The sequence below is a fragment of the Cottoperca gobio genome, chromosome 4 (genome assembly GCF_900634415.1).
Source record: "Cottoperca gobio chromosome 4, fCotGob3.1, whole genome shotgun sequence".
Classification (NCBI taxonomy): domain Eukaryota; kingdom Metazoa; phylum Chordata; class Actinopteri; order Perciformes; family Bovichtidae; genus Cottoperca; species Cottoperca gobio.
In genome coordinates this window covers 10445562-10459666 of record NC_041358.1, presented here as the reverse complement: position 1 = coordinate 10459666, position 14105 = coordinate 10445562, and the positions used below count along the sequence as shown (strand labels likewise).

General features: G+C 41.2%; 1 long non-coding RNA gene across 1 annotated transcript; it reads left to right on the top strand.

Moving 5' to 3' along the window:
- Window positions 1-5741: 5741 nt before the first annotated feature.
- On the top strand, window positions 5742-11083 carry LOC115006706 (uncharacterized). The gene is made up of 5 exons (XR_003832104.1): window positions 5742-5874; window positions 6596-6740; window positions 7558-7643; window positions 7763-7975; window positions 10955-11083. It is a non-coding gene; the product is annotated as an uncharacterized LOC115006706 (long non-coding RNA).
- The last annotated feature ends 3022 nt before the right edge of the window (window positions 11084-14105 follow it).

Genomic DNA, 14105 nt, shown 5'->3' with positions numbered 1-14105 from the left:
CTTAAATGACTATCGCCCTGTCGCACTGACATCGGTCATCATGAAGTGCTTCGAGCGACTAGTCAAAACCCACATCTGCTCCTCTCTTCCTGACAACTTGGACCCCTTCAGTTTGCGTACAGACAAAACAGGGCCACAGATGATGCCATCTCCTTGGCGACACACACTGCACTCACCCACCTGGACAGAGGGAATACATATGTGAGAATGCTCTTCATAGACTACAGCTCCGCATTTAACACTATTATTCCCTGTAAACTCGTCACTAAGCTCGCTGATATTAGACTGGATGCCTCCATCTGCATATTCAACTTCCTGACAGGCAGGCCCCAGGTGGTGAGAATCGGCAGCCACACCTCTACCTCGCTGACACAGAACACGGGTGCACCACAAGGCTGTGTGCTCAGCCCCCTCCTGTACTCCCTATTCACCTACGACTGTGCTGCCAAGCACAGTTCAAACATCATCTTTAAGTTTGCTGACGATATGACCATCATGGGCCTCATCACGAACAATGATGAAACGGCCTACAGAGAGGAGGTGAAGATACTGCACAGCTGTATCACAGTCTGGTACGGGAACTGTTCTGCTCACAGCCGCAAATCGCTTCAGAGAGTGGTGGAGGCGGCACAGCTCACAGTCTCCCGGCCATTCAGGACATTTTCCACTTGCGGTGCCTTCGAAAGACACACAGCATCATAAAGGACCACAGCCACCCAGCATGCAGACTGTTCTCCCTGTTACCGTCAGGCAGACGATACAGGAGCCTGGCTGCACCTCCAGACTCAAGGACAGTTTTTACCACCAAGCCATCAGGCTTCTCAACCTCCAGACCCACAGACACACCTCACTGTCTGCACTACATAAATATAAATAAATATTATTATTTACAGTACTGCACAACCCCCCCTTCTTTTCATGTACATAAGCTATGTTGTTTTTGTTATTATTGTTTTAACTTAAATTGTATATAGCACTAAATTGTATATAGTACTTTTCTTCAAAATACTTTATATTTTTTATTTTATTTCTCACAGCTGAGCTGACATGCTGTCTCTCTCAGACACATTTCATTGTACCGTTGACCCTGTGTTAACTTACATATGACAAATAAAACTTGAAACTACAACAGTTTATACAAATGTTTGTTTGTTGATGGCCTTGTAAAAAGGTAGAAAAAGCAAACAATGTCAGATCCTGAAATTCAGATTTCCTCAGTTTGGAAACTCTTCCAACATGGCGATTGAGCAATACAGGATTTGCATTCATCTCTCAATATGGCTTCATGTTTGTCGTCCTCCATGTAGTAACAGAAGTTAAGTGTGTGTCTAAGTCACAAGAAAACATATATTGCACAAACTCATTTGGTAGAATATTTGTCAACAAGTTGCGTTCTGCAGGTGGGATCTGTAGATCAGATACCAATTCAGAGGCAGACATTTGCTTAAAGGTCATATACAGTTTTTCCTGTAATTTACATTTTCCCACCAATCAAGGTTCAATCAATCAGATCAATATCTGCCTTACAAGATTACTGTAAAAACAAGATTCAAGATATTTATTGTAATATGCACAGATAACAGACAGTTATTCTGTACAAAAAACTTACTTTACTAATCATCCAACATCAAAAATGTAAAATTCAAACTAAAAGTAAGAGATATACACAATATACAATATAAAAATGAATAAAGAGGTAAAGCGTATTCCACAAAAAAAATTGCACAAATAAGGCAGACAACAAACAAAGTGCACCATGCATAGTTCCAGTTGCATGTTGGAGTTGCAGTTCACAGTTCAATCAGTTGGGGTGGGGCTGGGGGTGGGGGGAGCATATTCAAAAGCCTGATGGCCTGCGGGTAGAAGCTGTTTGTTAGTCTCGTAGTCCTGGATTTTAGACTCCTGTAGCGCCTGCCTGATGGCAGGAGAGTGAAGAGTCTGTGCTGGGGGTGTGTACTGTCCCTGATAATGTTTTGGGCTCTCCTGGTGACCCTGGTAGTGTACATGTCCTGTAGTGAGGGGAAGGCTGCTCCTGCGATGTACTGTGTTTTGTACAGTTTTTTTCACACGCTGGAGGGCCTTCCTGTGCATGGAAACTGCACTACCTGCTAGTGCAGTTTCCATACCAGAACGTGATGGCAGTGGTAAGGACTCTCTCAACTGTACATCTGTACAAGTTGCTGAGCATTTTGGATGACATGCCACATTTTCTCAGCCTCCTTAGGAAGAACAGTCGCTGCTGGGATTTCTTGATGTTCTGTTGTGTGTTATGAGACCAGGTGAGATCCTCGCTGATGAGGGTTCCGAGGAATTTAAAGGTTTTCACCCTGTCCACCTCAGTCTCGCCTATGTACAGTGGTGTGTGCTGCACACTCTTCCTCCGTGGATCAATAATCATCTCCTTGGTTTATTCTGCGTTCAGGGAGAGATTATTGTCCTGACACCAGGTCACCAGGTCTGCCACCTCTCTTCTGTACGCTGCCTCAGCCCCACCAGTGATCAGTCCAATGACTGTTGTATCATCCGCAAACTTGATGATACAAGTGTTGCTCTGGGAGGCCGCACAGTCATATGTGAAGAGGGTGTACAGCAGGGGACTCAGCACACAGCCCTGGGGGGTCCCTGTGCTTACAGATCTAGTGCCAGATGTGCAATTTCCAACTCTGACTGACTGGGGTCTGTCTGATAGGAAGTTCAGCACTCAGTTACAGAGTGCAGGTGTCAGTCCAAGAGTGAGGAGCTTAGCAGAGAGTTTGTGTGGGATGACCGTGAACTGTAGTCAATAAAGATCAGTCTGACATATGTGTCCCTGCCCTCTAAGTGTGTGAGGGTGGTGTGGATACAAATCCCTCAGAGACTACATTCATATGTTGTAATACTGTGTATTACTGTGTAATACCTGCGTATCATTTTGTCCGGACGTTTCCTGTGCTGATGTGTCCATAACACACAGTTATTATAAAAGGTAAGGATGCTCTCAATCCCATAAACTACAGTAACAATGTACACTAATAAACCCAACATAAGAACAAGTTTGTAAAGTACAAACCGTTGTTATATACATAGTAATAAGTAAATCTCCACTTAGTTTGAATTGACCAAATGCTGACGAACTGTGTCAATTGACATGCAGAGATGGAAGTCACTCATGTGGTTCTCTTTCCCCCACCGTATTTACCCATTTACTCTGTGTAATTAGTGCAATTGAAAGTTATATTGACTGTTAAGATTAATAAAAAAATCACTTTGTTGTACTGTGTTTGTTCGATGCTGGGTAACCTTGGAGAGACTGTGCAAAGGGATTAGTGCATTATTGTTTTTTGTATAATAGAAAAAGAAAAGGAGGAAGATTTGCTTTAATATAATCGTTCCTATAATAGGAAAGGAACAACACTGTGCAGTATATATATTCTATAGTATGCTGTACGTCCACACCTGTATGCGTATGTTTTGTCAGAGGGGCACATTCATCCCGGGACAAAAGAGACGAAGCAGTGTTCAAGACTTCAATACTTTTAGTTAAGTATAAATAATCGCGCACAACAAAAACAATACCATGATTGGTATGTTCCTGACTGATTACAGCATCTCTCCAGTGATCAATCATGGCATGCATGTTTTTATTTAGGTTTCCATGGTAACGAGTCAGGCCGTTCATTCTAGTGATGGGAGGTCCTGCTCTTTTCAAAGATTCGGCTCTTTTGGCTCTTACGGCTCCCAAATGGCTCTTCATTTAGTATCACTCTATTTTAGCCTAATCTAGAAATGATGAATGGTTTCTGTGTTGGTAAGCAATTTATCATTCAGTGTTATTTTAAGCCTTATTTTTCTGCATTTTCTTTCTTACTTGCAATTAAGTCCCCCGTCTCTCTGTTGCTCTGTGTGTAACTGGCCTGTACCACTACACTCGCTGTCTTTGGAGCGTCTGCCCCCCTTCCTTCTTTCACATAATGGTATGATCCTAATCTGTCCTCGCATGTGATTGACCGCATGGTGTGCCCATCAAAATAAAGCCGCAAAAAGTCAGTACTTTTTGTATATTGTACAATCTTCGTTCAGAGGGGGAGCCACAGGTGGGTCCAGGCTTAATGTTACAGGCACACTGGCCCCTCTAACATTGTGCTGAAAGATGGAGATTTTCTGGAAATTTCAAGCTGCAATTTACGATTATTTTAATCATAGATTTAATCGCTACACACACTCTCACACACTTATGTCAATTTAATGTCAGAAAAATGTGATAATTTCAGAGTCTGCATGACATGTTCAAATTTCTTGTTCTGTCTGATCAGCTGTCCAAAACCCAAAATATATTAAATTTAAATAAAATGGCAAATATTCACATTTAAGAAGCGTGAACCAAAGACTGTTTTTTGCTAACAATGAGAAGTGATTATCATAATAGTTAATACATTTTATTTTAATCTACTAATCAACTAATCTTTGCTGCTCTACTGAAATTTTATATTTTCATAACAATTGATTTTAAAGATCACTGTTAAGTCGTTCCAGTCACCCAAAAATCCACCGTTGCTATAAAGTTAATTTATGAAGCATTTCCAGGTTTGTTTGGGATTCTTTAATTAAAGTTACAAGCGCATGCTTTAAAACAGGGGTGGGGAACCTTTTTCCTATCAAGGGCCATTTTTTTTTTACAACATCCTTCGAGGGCCATATTAATTATTGAACTCATAACCTCTGCACATTATTTTAAGACACAGCCCAATCATTTCATCTTTCTTTTATGCTGTGCAAAAAAGCAACTTTTTTATCCATGTTTTATCAGAAATCCTTTATTAGTCCCACAACGGGGAAATTTATCTCGTCACAGCAAAAGAACATATGAAGTAAAAAGGCAGTAAACAATAATTACGTAGAATAAAAAATAATATAGGTACCGAGTGGTTGATAGAAAATAAAGTGAGTATTGCACATGGCAGTGATAATTGCACAGCAGTGGTGGAATAGTCTGTTCTTGGTGTGGTGGGCTACCTCTCTATCTTTCCATGTTTGTATGTTCCGCTCTGGAGAGAGCTGCTTGTTGGGCCAAACTCCACCGAAGAGCGTTAACTTTATCCAAACGCACTCGTTCTGTCAGCTCGTGCAGTTCGGCATGTTTCGCTGATGTAATGACGCTCGAGAGCTTTTTTCATCACCGCAAGCGCGTTCGCACAAACTAGACACACTGGTCTTTTACTTCCACAAAGAAATAATCGTTCGTCCATTTCTCCTGGAAAGTGCGACATTCTGCATCCAGCTTTCTCTGTTTGACACTGGTCATGCTGTGTTCACTGATGTCAATGACAGTCTCGTTTAATATTGAAGTCTTTTGACATGACTTGACCATGTGATAGCACGTTCCGCTCGTGTTGTGTTCAAGGACCCTGACCTTGGCCAGGAAAAACGCCCGATTTATTCTATTGGCGTCTAGTTTTTTCAAGTGGATTTTTTTGCATGCGTTTATGAATTACGTCGAGGGCCGTATACGGCCCGGAGGCCGGAGGTTCCCCACCCCCGCTTTAAAAGATGGTTAATTAAAATGTGAATTTGATCAGAGTGGAGTCTCATACATTTAGGACCTGTTAATGTGAAAAGGGAACTAATTAGAATGAACTCTGTAGTAAAGTACATCTAAACAAATGTGTTTCATGGAACACTCTTTAAGGTTGTCTTTTCCGTGTACGTTTTCAGACTTGTGTTACTTTGGACTGGCGTTAATGTCTCTTTACTTTCTGTTGGTTAGGCCACGAGGAGGCGCTGTCTCGCTTTACTCTGAAGAAGCTGCTCCTGCTCGTGTGTTTCCTGGACAAAGCCAAAGAGTCCCGGCTGATTGAGCACAACCCCTGTCTGTTCTGCTTGGACGCAGAGTTCAAGGTAAGCTGAGGCCCTCTTGTGTCAACAAGAATGGGGGAAAAACAAACCAAGTAATCGTTGTGTCATTAAAGGACAAAGGTACAGCCAATTCAAATAACTATCATACATTTGGTAAATGACGATACATGACTTCAGATTTAGTCTTTAAGATCATTTTAATATTTGTATCTTGTCTCAAAACTATTAGAACGTCATTATATTTGCCTATTTTTTACTGTCTCAGACCAGATGCTTATTATACCAACATTAAGAAGAACATTTATTTTAGGAATAATAAAGATATCAAAGGCAGATAAATCAGGACATTGGGTTCAGAAACTCAAGTGTGTGATAACTGTTTGACAAATGTCTGTTCTGCTGAGAGCTGACAGTGCCGCACAAAAAACGTCTGATTATTCACAGTAATGGCAGAATGTAATGAGTGATGCTAACCTGTCTAAATGAGATCAACACTAAGGCCTGCACACTTTATATAAATATACATGTACAGATCAATTATGAGATCGCTTCCTGCACACTTCATGTTCAGCAGACGGATTTAATGGCGGTACGAAGAATAATGCCTGAATAAAAGAATAATTCCTAGAATTTTAATGTGTCAAATGTACCAACTCTTTATACACTTTATAAACATCATCTTATTATTCGTTGTGTTTTTCTCTCATTACATCTTCTTGGGTTGCATTAAACTCTGCAATGCTGTATGATTTTATCTTTACAGATGAGTAAAGACCTGCTCCTGGCCTTCTCCAGGGACTTCCTGAGCGGAGAGGGGATCCTCCCCCGCCACCTCGGCCACCTGGGGTTACCCGTCGTTACTTAGCAAGTGCTCAAAAACAAAGGGGTCGACCTCAAAGATGATCGCGGTAATTATGATTTTTCTCCTAAACAAACGGCAAGACACGTAGACGCTCAACCTGAAAGAACGTTTGTCCTCCACTTAATGAGATAAAATGTTTTTTTGACCTCCTGTGCGACGGTGTCCTTCACAGAAGTGTTGCATTTTCATTGTTTCATTTCCCACCATTGTGACATCTTTTATTTGAGCACGAACATCTGCCATTTCACTGCACACCTTTTGTGTTTGATCACAAACAGCTGTTGTTGTTCAGTAACATAATTGGATTGCTTTGCATATTATGTGACTATATCAATGTTTGTGCGCTTCTGTATAAGTGAACATGTGTAACAAAGCCCTTCAGGATGAAAGGTAGCGTTTCAAAACATCAAGGAAATTAGAAAAGTAAACGCAATAACTTCGCCTGCAACTTAATTACAAAAGAGTTTGCTTTTTAAAATCATGAAACTGCTTCAGCAACAGCTGTGTTTAATACCTAAAGGGGAAATACAGTCATTAATGAATAAACAAGACATGAACAGTCGTATGAGGCTGCAACTTGCAATTATTCAATCAATATGTCAAATTATTATTATTATTATTATTATTATTGGTGGTAAAAGGGTGGAAAGTTCCTATCAATTCCTAAAGCTGACTTCTTTAAATAAATACATTTTCCTTTGGTGAAATCCAAAGATATTCATGTTACAATGATTTGAAACGGAAAAGCAGAAAATTATCACTTTTTGAGAACGTTTGACATTTATGCCTAATAAATGACTTTAACGTATTTACTATTATTAATGTGGTTCAAAGGTATTTAAGGATTGTGTCTTTATTTCCAGGCTCCAACATTGATTCCAGAGACATTGTGGATGCACACAGAGAGAAGACACTGAGCCTCTTGTGGAAAATCATCTTCACGTTTCACGTTAGTACCCGACTCTGTTTACAATCAGGCACAACCGTTATAAAAAAATAAATAGAAATTAAGTGTTTGGCCTGCGGAAAGAGTTAATTGATATGCTGTTTATCAAATGATCTGTTAAGGTGGAGGTGGTTTTGGATGAGAATCAGCTGAGGGAGGAAATTGGCTTCTTGAAGAGATCCTGGAGGACCAAACGGAGGCTGGCGTCTCTGAGGGCCGACCGGGGGCTTCAGCTGAGTCCTGCAAAGACCAGGCTGCCGTATGAACACAGCAGCACTAAGATCACCCTGCTGATGGACTGGGTCCGCGCTGTGTGTGACTTCTACAGTCTAAAGGTGAATTTAACATTTTTATTTTCATGGGCCGAAGACAACAGTTTTATTAATAGGATTAGTTTTCAAAGGGAGAAAGTATTTTGTCAGGTTTGGAGATCATGTGTCAGAGAAGCATGATGCCCACTTTGGAGTTCCACAAGGGAGCTGCCTCAGTCCATTACTGTTCTCCCTATACATGCTACCACTGGGGGACATCATTAGAGAACACAATGTGTGCTTCCATAGCTCCATGATACTACAGCTATATACAGGACTGTCTCAGAAAATTAGAATATTGTGATAAAGTTCTTTATTTTCTGTAATGCAATTAAAAAAACAAAAATGTCATGCATTCTGGATTCATTACAAATCAACTGAAATATTGCAAGCCTTTTATTATTTTAATATTGCTGATTATGGCTTACAGCTTAAGAAAACTCAAATATCCTATCTCTAAATATTAGAATATCATGAAAAAGTATACTAGTAGGGTGTTCAACGAATCACTTGAATCGTCTAATTAACTCGAAACACCTGCAAGGGTTTCCTGAGCCTTGAAAAACACTCGCTTGGTTCAGTAAACTAAATCACAAGTATGGGGAAGACTGCTGATCTGACTGCTGTCCAGAGGACCATCATTGACACCCTCCATCAGGAGGGTAAGACACAAAAAGAAATTTCTCAAAGAGCAAGCTGTGCACAGAGTGCAGTTTCAAAGCACATCCACAAAAAGTCTGTTGGAAGGGGGAAATGTGGCAGGAAACGCTGCACAACCAAGAGAGATGACCGCAGCCTTAACAGCATTGTGAAGAAGAGTCGCTTCCAGAATTTGGGGGAGCTTCAAAGACAGTGGACTGAAGCTGGAGTCCAGGTATCAAAAGCCACTGTTCACAGACGTGTCCGGGAAATGGGCTACAATAGCTGTATTCCCATGGTCAAGCCACTTCTGAACTCAAGACAACGGAAGAAGCGTCTGACTTGGGCTATGGAAAAGAAGCACTGGACAGTTGCAGAGTGGTCCAAAGTCCTCTTTTCAGACGAAAGCAAGTTTTGTATTTCATTTGGAAGTCAAGGCGCCAGAGTCTGGAGAAAGGCTGGAGAGGAGCAAAATCCAAGTTGCTTGAAATCCAGTGTGAAGTTCCCACAGTCAGCGATGGTTTGGGGAGCCATGTCAGCTGCTGGTGTTGGTCCACTGTGTTTCATCAAGCCCAGAGTAAATGCAGCTGTGTACCAAGAGATTTTAGAGCACTACATGCTTCCGTCTGCTGAAAAGCTCTATGGAGATGAGGAATTCATTTTCCAGCATGATCTGGCACCTGCCCACAGTGCCAAAACCACCAGTAACTGGTGTACTCACCATGGCATTACTGTCCTCGATTGGCCTGCCAATTCCCCTGACCTGAACCCCATAGAGAATATGTGGGGTATTGTGAAGAAGAAGCTGAAAGACACCAGACCCAACAATGCTAATGAGCTAAAGGCCGCTATTGAAGCATCCTGGGCATCCATAACACCTCAGCAATGCCACAGGCTGATTGCCTCCATGCCACGCCGCATTGATGCAGTAATCCGTGCAAAAGGATTCCCAACCAAGTACTGAGTGCATTAATGGACATTTTCAAATGTTTGATTTTGTTTTGCTGTTATAAATCTTTTTTTTTACTTGGTTTGAGGAACTATTCTAATTTTTTGAGATAGGATTTTTGAGTTTTCTTAAGCTGTAAACCATAATCAGCAATATTAAAATAATAAAAGGCTTGCAATATTTCAGTTGATTTGTAATGAATCCAGAATGCATGACATTTTTGCTTTTTTAATTGCATTACAGAAAATAAAGAACTTTATCACAATATTCTAATTTTTTGAGACAGTCCTGTATATTGAAGTCCTTTGACGGAAGAGATATTTGACAGAGGTATTTCATACGAGTCACAGCAGAGAAGACTAGTAGTCAGATATTGCCTTAGACTGAAAAGGTTAAACCAGCGTGTTTAATAACGGTTTTATCTGGATTTTACCATAAACAAAATCTGGGACTCACAGTGACGATTGTGTTTTAACTTACTTTGTACAACGGGGACAAGTAAAGTATCGACCAGAGAAGTCTAAAAGTTTAACCCAACTCTAACAATTGGGGAAACCATAACGCGTTATCTGCTATTTTAATTCCGCTATTATTATACAATTTTAATTCTACTATTTTATACTATTTTAAGTCGGCTATTTTTATAATGGTACTTCAGACTAATTTACATAAACACTGATTATTGTTCTGTAAATGCTCTTATTCTGTCCTTGTACTAATTGTTATGTTTTTGCTGTGAAGCACTTTGGGCTGCAATTCTTGTATGAAAGGTGCTATACAAATAAAGCTTATTATTATTATTATTATTATTATTATTATTATTATTATTATTATTATTATTATTATTATTATTATTATTATTATTAATTGTGATAGTCATCTCGTCTGGTTCGGCAGAATGCAGTGTTACTTAGTTCACTCGCTGCACTTTGTCATTTGATGTTTTATTTAACAGCTATTCTGTTGTAGCCTCTTTTTTTAATTTGTTTTTATTGTTTTATCTCGTTTTTTCTATGTTCCCATTTCTGTCATTTCCTTGTATTGTATGTCACTAACTCGGTTTTGTGTACTGCCCTTTTCACCAATAAAAAAAAGACATTACAACATCTATATTTGATTACTAGAGAAAAATAAATAGAAAAGAGTTAAACATAAACTTCAGTGTTTAAACAGGCTGGTGTTTTGCTTGGGTTACTAATCTGTTGTGTGTACAAAACATCATTGACATGACTACACACTCTCCTACAGTGTCTTCACATATTCTAGTGACCATCAGGAATAATGTCAAATGCAGCTACATTTCTCAGGACTTTCAATCTCGTCAAGCTTATTTTTATAGCCCTATATTACAGTCAGTCTTGAAAATCGTCTCAAGTCCTTGCTTAATGAAAACGGTATGTGTGTCGTCTGTGCAGGTGGAGAACTTCACCGTGACGTTCTCGGATGGCCGCGTCCTCTGCTACCTTATCCACCACTACCACCCCAGTCTCCTGCCAGAGAGGGCTGTCAGTCACAGCACCACTCAGAATCAAGCTGCCGTTGTCATCCAGTCAGTCTGGAGGGGTTATGTAGCCTGCAACAGGCTGAGGCTTAAAAAACGGGCTCAACTTCGGGCTCTGCAGCATGAAGCAGCAACTGTAGGATAGGAGTTTTTCACTTAATAGAATTGTTACAAAATGAGAAATTACATAACTCATGTTACAAATAAAGGAGTATATCTTTTTTATCATTCTCGGTTGACTGACTTGTTTTGTTTTTCTTACCTCCGACGGTTTTTACAAAGTTTGTCCAATGACCCTGAATGCTGTCTAGTCAACATTTGTGATTCGTGACACCTGCTTCACAATGAAGCCTGCTTGTGTAATTGTGCTTTTAAATATGTTATCTTGTCCATGCAGGCTCAATGGAGGATGTTTACGGCCATGAGGGCTTACCAACTCCTCAGATACTACACCATTGTTGTCCAAGCACAATGGCGAATGAGGAGGGCAGCCTCTGCTTATGGGAGAATCTACTGGGCGGCAATTGTCATTCAGAAGCATTGGCTCTCGCAAAAAAAGATCGGGAACATTATCTATCCCTCAGATCTGCAGTGGTGAAAATACAGAGAGGGTACAGAAGATGGAAAACCCAGAAAACGGTAAAGGAAAACCGTGCTGCCAAAGTGTTACAGGCTGTGCTGTAAAGATTCAGTTTTGGTATAGAATGCAGACGTGTATCCATCAAAACAGAAAGATCAAGAGAAGCACTTTACTCATTCAAGCCCAGTACAGAGGTCATGCACAGAGGCGCTGCTTTCAGATGTTGCAGCTGCAGTGCCACTCGGCTATTGTCATTCAGAGTGCCTTCAGAGGCCATGCTGTCAGAAAACAGGTGGCGAAGATGAGATGCGCTGCAGTCATAATCCAGTGCTGGTTCAGGGCCTCTGTGGAAAGGCAAATGTTTGTGAGGATGAAATGTGCTGCAATTACCATACAGGCAGCTTATTGTGCAAAAGTGGCTCAGGAGGCGCTGAAAAAACAGACAGCTTTCAGGAAGTATGCTGCCCAAAGGCGCAACCTTGTCCTGATAAAAGCTGCAGCTGTGATACAGCAAAAGTACAGAGCCACAATTTTGGCTCGTACAACAAAGAAGGATTATGATGCTCTTAGGAATTCTGCACTTGCCATACAAGCTAACTGGAGAGGTAGAGCGGACAGGAAGATGATGGAGAAGCAGCATCAGTGTGCAACACTGATACAGGCTTACTACCGTCGGCACAAAGCGCAAGCAGAGTACTGGTCCAAGAAGGCCTGTGGTGTAGCCTTACAGCGTCAATACAGAGCGTATGTGGCTGGAAAGGAGACTAGGAAAGCCTACATGCACACAAGAGCAGCCTGTGTTACACTCCAAGCTGGATTCAGAGACATGAGAGTTAGGAAAGAGCTGAAGCAAAGTAACTTGGCAGCGACTGTCATTCAGTCTTCTGTTAGGATGTTTTTACATAGGAAACGATATTTCCTCCTACAAAGTGCAGTGGTTATTGTGCAAAGTCGATAGAGAGCTGTTCTGGTCTGCAGGGCACAGCAAAAAGAATACAGAGAGCTAAAGCAGGCCACCATAAAGATACAAGCTACCTACCGGGGACATAGAGTGAGAATAGACCTAAAGAAGAGGCATACGATGCCAGAGCAATCCAAGCTCCGTTTAGGATGCACAGAATGCGTTTGGCTTACCTTGCCACTAAGTGTGCTGCCATTATTGTTCAGGAACGCTACAGGGCCAAAATGCTCAGGGATCAACAGATGCAGAAGTACAAGACGATGAAAGCTGCAGCTGTAGTCATCCAGGCAACATATCGTAGCCACAGGGCCAGGAGGAAGATTGTAGGGATGCACCGTGCTGGTGGATCTGAAATGATAAGAGAATTACTGACAAGGTAAAACCAAATGAAAACAAACTAATAGTGGATGGAACGCATGACAGTAAACCCCCCTCTTATAGAACAAAGGAAGACTGACCTGGAAGCTCTTCATGGCTTCCTGTCCTTTGAATGGGTATAAATACTGAGGCTGGGAGAGTTGCTCCGGTGAGCAACACAGCAGACTTTACAAACCTGTATATGTATGAGTTTGATCATCCTTTGTATCAATAAACTCGAGCTCCTTCTTGCAAGAATATAGATTAAACCCTTTTATTTTATTTGAATCCTGACTTCGTGGTGTTATTAGGAATATTTTTCTAACATACTTGGTCCTTCGAGCCGGATCTCAACACCTCTGTCTGCTCTTCAACACGGGAGCCTGAAACCGTACAGGGGAAGTCCAAGACTTCCTGATCAAAAGCCCTCTGCCTCGGTCTGTTACTTCAGATCGATTTGGATAATTGAGAGGCCAGGTTATCCCTGAAGAGTGGACTGAGTGATGAGAGATCCGAAAAAGAAACGAATCAGTGATCAACTCAAATAACAGGTGAAGTACTTTTGATTTCTTTGTGGTTACTGTAATTATCGGAGATGATTTTTATATTATCGGAGATGATTGCAATGGGGAGAGGGACGGGGATACGGGACCTTTTATATGATTCAACTGCTGACCTTTTGTCGGCCTCGGGAGCTAGGCTCGGTCGCCTCTCTATATCTCTCAATATTCCTGATATTGTAAATCCAACACAACATTCGACTATTTATGTCCAAACGTGTTTGGTCATGTTTGAGTGCATCCAGTTTATTGTGTTTTTGTGTATTAAACTATGTGTGTGTTCAGTGGGTGTGGACGGCTTGATGAAGCAAGTGAGTTTGTTAACTTGCCTCATCATGCCAGGTGGATATGTGTGAGTAGTGAGACCCCTATCCGTGACCTGCTTATGGTGGATGGCTTGTATGAGCTTAAAATACTGTGTACTGATATGTCTGGTCTCTGTCTGGTGGAATCCACTTGAATGCATAGCCTGGCCCCTGTTAAAAAACATTTAAATCTTGGGTTTACTGGGCTCTTACCTAGTCCGACGTTGTGCTGAGGCAGGTGGTGGGTGTTCCTCAGGTGGTAGGACAAGACCGGAATGTTTGTAGTTTGATCCGGGTTGTCC